Raw genomic sequence first — 8883 nt, forward strand, 5'->3', positions numbered from 1 at the left:
CTTAGAATGCACAATCCCCAAAATGGACTCTATATAATTATAGGCTTTGGATGATAAGGTTACATAGTACTAGGTTCGTAATTGCAACAGATATACCATCTGGTGAGGAATACTGATAGGTTTTGTGCAGGCAACCATAGTGTCTGTGAGCTTGTGAATACAATGCTCATGTTATGTATTCAGAAGATAGGAGTTCATAACACTCTTCCTCTGACTCTTCAATTCATTTTACCCCTCTTTCAAAATGCTCCCTGAATCTTTGGTGTTTGTGTGTGATACAGATGTGCCATATCACTTTATAGTCACATGTTCTCAGCATTTTGACCAGTTAGGAGTCTCTGTATTTACTGCTGTCACACCAAAAAGAAGCTTCTCTGACCAGAGTTGGAACCAACACTAATCTATGGGTATAAACAAATATTTTGAAGGCAATCTCACAACATATCCATGTAGCAAGAACTCAATATTATGTTCTGCTTTAGGGCCTGCCTATGGCCTCCCCAGTCATTGACTTTTGAGAAGATTTGCAGTATTAGGCATAAATATTCTGTGGAGCATGCCTCAAAGCCAGTCAGAAAGTGGTTGATTACCCCATAATAGTCATGCCACTGTTGCAGGAGTGGGTACACCTTACCTGGTGAGTGATATTGTAGCATGCATGTTGATGTTTTTTTTCCCAGCAGCTTTCCATCACCATGAAAACCAGTAGACTGTGTTTTTTTTTTAATTTAAAAATTTCTTTTTAGAATTCCATACATGAGAAATGTATTTACATAATTTTTCACCCTTTGCTCCCTGTCCAACTCCTCCTGTTTTCTCCCCACTCCTCAAATTCACAATTTCTTCTTTAACTACTATTGTTACACACTCATGCACACATATACACACAACTGCTGAGTCTAATTAATATTTAGGGCTGCTTGTGATCGGATAACCTATCAGGGCTGATACCTAGAGAAGACTGATTTTACTTCTCTGATTAGTCATTTAACTGCCTGTAGCTCTTCATCTAGAAGTTGGGTCTTGTGAGATTTGCTGTTGATGTTAACATATACACTGGTGGTAAGCAGGCCTTGTTTATGCAGCCATATTGTTCCGATCTCATGGGTGCATCTTCCCTGTTATTCATATATAGATGATACAATCAATCACACAGCAGACTTCTTGGGTCTCTGACTTTCAAAATCTTTCTACCCCATCTTCTTCAGTGTTCTCTGTGCCTTAGGTGTAAGGTTGTGTTGTAGATAGCTCATCTAGGGCTGGACCCCCCCCCCCCCATGGTCATCTGTTCTTTGCATTTTTACCAGTTGGGGATTTCCACAATGGTCTCTGCTGCAAAAAGAAGCTTCTTTGATGAAGGGTAAGAGCTACATTTATCAGTCAAGACTGGTGCATGAGATAGATTTCTCTGCAAATTTTTTTAAAGCAGTAACCAAATGTGAGCCACACACACTGTCAGGAAAAGTGTGGCTCTGAACAATGATTATTTCTTGTTGAGCTAGCCATGAATTAGAAACTAGGTGTAAATGTTATGTCTTTTTAAACACACGAACTGACTTACTGAATAGAATTGTTACTACAGAACTTGACAGATGTGTGAGAATGTGTACACAGATTGGTAAATTTGATGTTTTAAAACATTTGTATGTGGAGGTGCACATGTGTAATGATGTGCATGTAGAGGTCAGAGGGCACTGCTAGAGTTAGTAAGTTCTGGGGATAAAACTTGCTTACAGATTTGGCAGTGAGCATTTTGCCCACTGAGCCATCTATCTCACGGCCTTGTGACTTTGAAGTTTTAAAGACGGGTTTGAAGCCCTTCTTTTAGGTGTCACTCATTGATTGCCAGAAACAGTGCGTGTATGTGAGTGTGTATGTGTGTGTGTGTGTGTGTGTATGTGTGTGTCTATGTGTGTGTGAGTGTGTGTATGTGTGTGTGAGTGTGTGTATGTGTGTGTATGTGTGTGTATGTGTCTCTCTGTGTGTGAGTGTGTGTGTATGTGTCTCTCTGTGTGTGAGTGTGTGTGTAAGTGTGTGTGTGTGTGTGTGTGTGTGTGTGTGTATGTGTGTGTCTTTGTACTTCAAAATAGTATTAAATTATGAAAACACTGGTGTAATTTAGGAAGAGCCAAAATGCATGGCTATTGAAAGACCAAGAACATTGCAGAAATTTCAGTGGATTCTGCTCTTCTTTAATGTCTAGAAATGACAGCAAACATATATAGGCAAGACATTAAATGTCCAAGTACTAAATTCAGAATTTACTAGGAGCTAAAGTCAAGACTAAATGATGCAATCACAGAGCAATTTTCTGAGATAGGAAAATAAATCTAAATTTTCATTGAAATAATAAAATGTATTCTAAAAAATGAGGCTTCACATTTAAAATCTTGTGAATATTATTCTAATTGATAAATCATAATATATACATTTTAAGATGAAATGTCATTTTGCTGTGTATGCCATGAATATAGAATTATTAGATCTAGTTAATCAACATTGCCTTGCAGAAACATACACTGCTTAGCACTCTGAATTTTGTGTACTGTTTTAAGAAAATAATTTTTTTAATACTTTAAGAGGAACTTTTAAGATTGTGTCTGCCTGTACAGGGTTGTTTATAAAAGCTAGTTTTGTGATACTTGGAAATACTTTTGACTATTTTCTTCAAGCTTTTGTGTATGTGTTGTGTGAAACACATTATATTCTGAGCATTATCTCCCTCATACTCTCAATCCTCCTTTTTCTTGCCCCTTTCCTCTCTCATTTGTCTAGTTTATCTTCCTAGGTTGTTTTATTCCTATTTGGGGGACATGACATGAGTGTATACTCACATGATTTTATGTATTTATATAAAATCTGAGAGCCATAAATGAGACAAAATCTGGTATTTGTCATCTGTGACTCGCTTAATTTGACTAATACAGTTATCTTCAGTTACATCTATTTTCTTGTAAACAACATAACTTTCTTCTTTTTGGCTGAAAGAAATTCCAATGTGTATATTTTTCTATTTTGCTATTATATAAGGATCATTGAATCTTTGTCTCTCCCCTCTGCCCCGAGATGTTTGCTACCACTAAATTATAGAGTCCTCAAATATCCGTTTCAATCATTGTATCTAGATCTTACAGTTGCCTTCAGTGGGAGAGACAGGGTAGAGTATGTTTCTACATCATTACCAAAACAAAGTCTTAAGAAAAATTTATCTTTAAATTATAATCAAAGAAGCTGTGATAATATAGTAAATTGATAGATGCTTTTTCAAAATACAATAGGCTCCATGTTGTTTCCTGTGACATCGCCTCAAGTAGCCCAGGCTGGCCTTGAGCTAGCTATGTAACTGCCTCAGGCCTTGAACTCCTGATCTTCTTGTCTTCATTTTCAAAGTTCTAGAATTACAGACATTTGGCAATAAACTTAAAATGCAATAGACTCCTAAATACAAAAGCCTTCTGTGAGTTTCCAACTGCAATTTAATATTCATTGCATGTATGTATTTAGTTAATCATCAAAAGCACACTTGCCTAGATGACCCATGGTTCAGTAGAGACACATGAGGTATCACAGATGAACCCAGAAGAATCTCCAACTTGCAGAATTATGAGCTAAATGAATGATTGATCCTTTGCACTGCTGTAAAAGTACTTTTCAACATAGCAATAGATAACTATAAGCAGCTAAAACCAAAGCATTAATCCACTGTACTGTGTAATATTTTTAAAGTTTTCTGGTTGTTTCTGTGTGTCAAACTGTCTGATTCACAATTTTTTGAAGTAGCATATCTTATAGTACAACTAATGAAAACTTTTAAATATCAGACACAATGTGTTCCAGTAATTTAATTTTTAATTTTTAAAAGGAGCTCTACCTGGGATCCCTAGCTTGGGTAAATCTATAGACCTCCATCACTTCAACTGCTTGAAATGGTTTGTGTCTGGTTTGTGGTCTCTAAGAATCAGTTCAACTTTTGTTTCCATCTTTAGACTCAGAACAATAAAGGCCGTTGTTTTGATGTGTGCTTAGATGACAAGCACACACACACTTGGACTCCCCCGCTTGTCTTTTGGTTCTGTATAGTCAGTTACCTTTGCTGTTAACTGAATTCAGATGGAACATGATTTATTATGGTTGCTGTGGCTGCTTTAGGAGTTTTTACTCCTCACGAAATTCCGTAGTGGAAAAGTTGACATTTATATATTATTTCATTTTTCTAAGCTACAAAAGATATCCAAGTGAGACGTTTTTCCCTTAGAACACTCCTGGTGCTATAATTAAATAATTAAAAATTAAACACAGTTACTAAAGCTTATTCATTTTTACAAATGGAAACTCAAAAACAATTGTAAGGAAATTAATAAAAGAAACTTTTAATAATTTATTTTTACTTTATTTGCATTGGTGCTTCACCTGCATGTATGTCTGTGTGAGGGTGTCAGATCTTGGAGTTATGGGCAATTATGAACTGCCATGTGGGCACTGGAAATTGAACCTGGGACCTCTGGAAGAGCAGTCACTGAGTGCTCTTAACCTCTGAGCCTTACCTCCAGCCTAAGGATACCAATTTTTAATTTTATTTTTCACTTCATTGAAAAAACTCATTTCCTCAGCCATACATGGTGGGCATTTGTATAATCTCACCCAGGAGGTTGAGGACTATGAATTATAGAACAGTCTAGGCTATATTACATGATCCTGTTTCCAAAATCAAGAATTCAATTAATAAAGAATTATGATGATCAATTTATCTGGTCACTGAACATTGGCTGTATATTTATATTAATCATTTATTTCTTAGTTGACTTTTAAAAATTCTGAATAATTATGTTTATACATAAAATTCAAAGCTGTCATAATCTTTGAAGATTATACCATACTTCTTCCACAAAATATGCTTTCGGTTGTTTGCTGTAGATGAAAAGGAAGGCTAACTGTATTAGTTACTTTTAGTTGCTGTGGAAAAACACCATAAGCAAAAGCGACTTCCGGAAGAAAGAGACCGTTTTAGCTCTTGGTTCCAGAGGGGAGTGCATAATGGTGGGGAAGGGATGGCAACAGGTGGCTGGAGCCCGAAGCTGGGAGATGGGGTCTTTTTGTGGTATTGTGTTCCCCACAATATTATGCACCCTAATAAATTTATCTGGGGTCAGAGAATAGACAGCCACTAGAACAGAGCCAGAAATGGTGGCTAAAAACTGGGTCAGAGCAAGCCATAGTAGAAGGTGCACGCCTTAATCCCAGCACTTGGGAGTCAGAGCTAGGCAGATCTCTGTGTGTTCAAGGATACAGCCAGCATGGCTACACAGCATTTAATCCCAGAAATCCAGCCTTTAATCCCAGGGAGTGGGGGCAGAAAGAGAAAGATATATAAGCGTGAAAACCAGGCACCAGAGTTAGTTAAGCATTTGGTTGGTTTAGCAGTCAGGCTTTGGAGCAGCACAGTTCAGTTGAGATTCATGTGGAGGAAGACTCAGAAGCTTCCAGCCTGAGGAAACAGGATCACCTGAGGAACTAGCAAGGTGAGTAGCTGTGGCTTGTTCTGCTTCTCTGATCTTCCAGCATTCACCCCAATAACTGGCCTCAGGTTTGATTTTATTAATAAGAACCTTTAAGATTCATGCAACATCTTTTGTTATTTTTGTTTTGTTTTTTTGAGACAGGGTTTCTCTGTGTAGCTTTGAAGCCTTTTCTGGATCTCATTCTGTAGCCCAGGCTGGCCTCGAACTCACAGAGATTTACCTGGCTCTGACATACATGCCACCATCACTATCAGGCTTGGGAGATGGGGTCTTTATCCACATTCAGGAAGCAGAGAGTGAACTGAAAATGGGCTGAGGCTATGAAATGGCAAAGCCTACTGCCAGTGACATGTTCCACCTTCTAAAGTTTCCATAGCCTTCCCTAACAGTGCTACCACCTGAGGACCATGTGTTTAAAGATGTGTGCCTATTGGGACATTTCTCATTTAAACTACCAGGACCAGCCAAATGCAATATAGTGTCCTGGCTTAGATTCTAAAATAAAGACAACACACTTGTGGGAAAACTGATGAAATCTAAGTCTGTATTTGCCTTCATAGTGTATCAGCAATGTTGGGTTCTTAGTTTTAACAAATATTGCCATGTAACCAGAAATTGTTAAATTTGGGCAAAACTGTGCAAAGGTATATGAGAATTCTCTATAGTACCTTACAGGTTTTTTGTTTGTTTTGTTCATTGGTTTTTGTTTTGTTTTGTTTTGTGGAAATCTAAAGTCATTCGAAATAAACAAATACAAAACACTGCACCCAAACTGAAGAAAAATTAAAGCATGCCTGAATTTGAAGGCAGGCTTGTAAGCATTTGTAGTGAAGCATTGTTTTCAGGACAAGGTGGAACCAAAAAAAGAAGATGATGGGCTGTGTACAAGGACTGTTAGGAACATGCACTGGAAAGGAAGATGATGGAGTGTAACTGAAGGCACAGGAACAGCATGGGATGAATCACTTCAGGATACTAAATTTGAGAAATGACCTTAGTACACACACATATTATAGTGAAATAGCGCAAACTCATTCTCTAACAGCTTATCCTTAGTCTATAGCCATTGTTGGTTTAGTTCACATGGAGTTCATGCCTGCCATCTATGATAGGAGTTACAATGAACCTTATGTGTCTTTCTCTATGCAGACATGAGCTATGGCTAAACCATACTTTTTGAATGAGATGGCACAAACTCTTCACTGACATATTTCATAGTTTCAAAATCAGCATTTAAAAATTAAATAGCTTCAAAAATAAACAAGCTCTCTTGTGTCCAATTATATAGCTTATGCACAGCAAAGGAAGCAACCAACAAAATTTTTAAAAATCAGCACAACGGGAAGGAGAACACTTATAAATAAAATATCTTATAAGGTATGCTATGATCTGAATGCTTGCATTCCCTCCCCAGCCAGTTTCATATTGAAACACACCCCCAGGGTGATAGTGTGAGGTCAGATGTTTTGGAGGAAGTGATTAAGTAATGAAGGAAGAGTCATAATAAAAAATAGAGGCTGGGCAGCAGTGGCGCACACCTTTAATCCCAGCACTCAGACGAGATCGGGCGCGTTCAGGGTGGTATGGCCATAGACTAATCCCAGCACTCAGTAGGCAGAGGCAGGCGGATCTCTGTGAGTTCGAGGCCAGCCTGGTCAACAGAGGGAGATCCAGGACAGGCACCAAAAGTACGCAGAGAAACCCTGTCTCAAAAAAAAAAAAATAAATTAAATGTCCATATGAAAGGTACCAACAGGAGTTTGTTTGCCCATGTGAGCATACAATGCAGCATGTGTCACTTATAAGAAATAAACCCTCACTAGACACATCTGTCAGTGCCTTGATCTTGGACCAGTAGCTCTAGAACTATGACAAATACATTTCTATTGCTCAGAAATCATGCAGTCTAATGTATTTTATTTTGATGCTCAGAATTGACTAAAATAATATTCCAAAATACACAAGTGTGACCAGATGTGGTGGTGCAGGCCTTTAATCCCAGCACTGGAGAGGCAGAGGCAGGCAGATCTCTGAGTTCAAAGCCAGCCTGGTCTACAGAGTGAGTTCCTGGCAAGTCAGGGATACATATACATAAAAAGACCTCATTTCAAAACAAAACAAAACAAGAAGTGTGCAGAGCCAACTTAACCATGAGTTGTGACTGCCATGTTTTCTCTTGATTAATTCTGGCCTGTCTGTAGATAAATAAAACAGACTAGCATGTGGAGTTTTACGATTGGACTTTAGAACCTGGGATATGTCTTATGTCTTGGTGTTTTAGCTTGGCATAAAACCAAGTTTTCAAGTTGAATTCAAACCACCTTTGTTCCAGTCATTATACAACCACCCTTCCTCTGACCTGAGTTTTAAGAATCCAGCCGTCTTGCTGCTGTTCTGGATGGTGGTTCTGTCAGTAAGTCTCCAGTACACTGAATTCTCTGCAATCCTGGATCTATGTGAATCTTCTGCTGGTCAAATTGTATCTGATAGTCAGCCCTTTTATACCTTATTTTTTTCCATGTACAATCAAGTAATAGAAAAATAAACAATATCACTTAAATATAGGCAAAGGAACTAAATAGATACTCCTAAGAAAAAGAAAAATGACCAAGAAGTCTATGAAAAAAAAGATGCACATTGTCTCTAAATAAGGAAAATACAAATAAAAAACACAAGGCATTTCCTCACACACACTAATGTGGCTCTTATTTTTAGGACAAGAGATAGCAAGCATTGGAGACGATATGGAGGAAAGAATATCCTTGTAAACTGTTGAAGGGGATGTACATTAGTATGTCCATGGTAGAACACATTGCAGAGGGGTCTCAAAAATTAAAAATAGAGGGGGCTGGAGAGATGGCTCAGTGGTTAAGAGCACCGACTGCTCTTCCAGAGGTCCTGAGTTCAATTCCCAGCAACCACACGGTGGCTCACAACCACTTGTAATGAGATCTGGTGCCCTCTTCTGGCCTGCAGGGACACATGCAGGCAGAATACTGTATACATAATAAATAAAATAAATCTAAAAAAATTAAAAATTTAAATAACATATGATCCAGCCACACTCTTGTCTCAGCATGTATCCAGACAAACTTGAACCAGGATTTTTAAGAGATATGTGTGTCTTGTATTCATTGAAGCATTTCTCATAATAACCAAGACATGGGAAGAATACAAATGTACACTAAAGGATGACTAAGAAAAATAATTTATGATACATATATACAATGGAAGAAGGAAGTCCTGACACTGGTAACAGCATGGATAATTGTGGGGGGACATTACATTAAATAAGCCAGACAAAGAAAGGCAAATACATACTTTTTAATCTCATATATGCGGTGAGATCTTTTAAAAATTTAAC

Source organism: Onychomys torridus, chromosome X, assembly GCF_903995425.1.
Source record: "Onychomys torridus chromosome X, mOncTor1.1, whole genome shotgun sequence".
Lineage (NCBI taxonomy): Eukaryota > Metazoa > Chordata > Mammalia > Rodentia > Cricetidae > Onychomys > Onychomys torridus.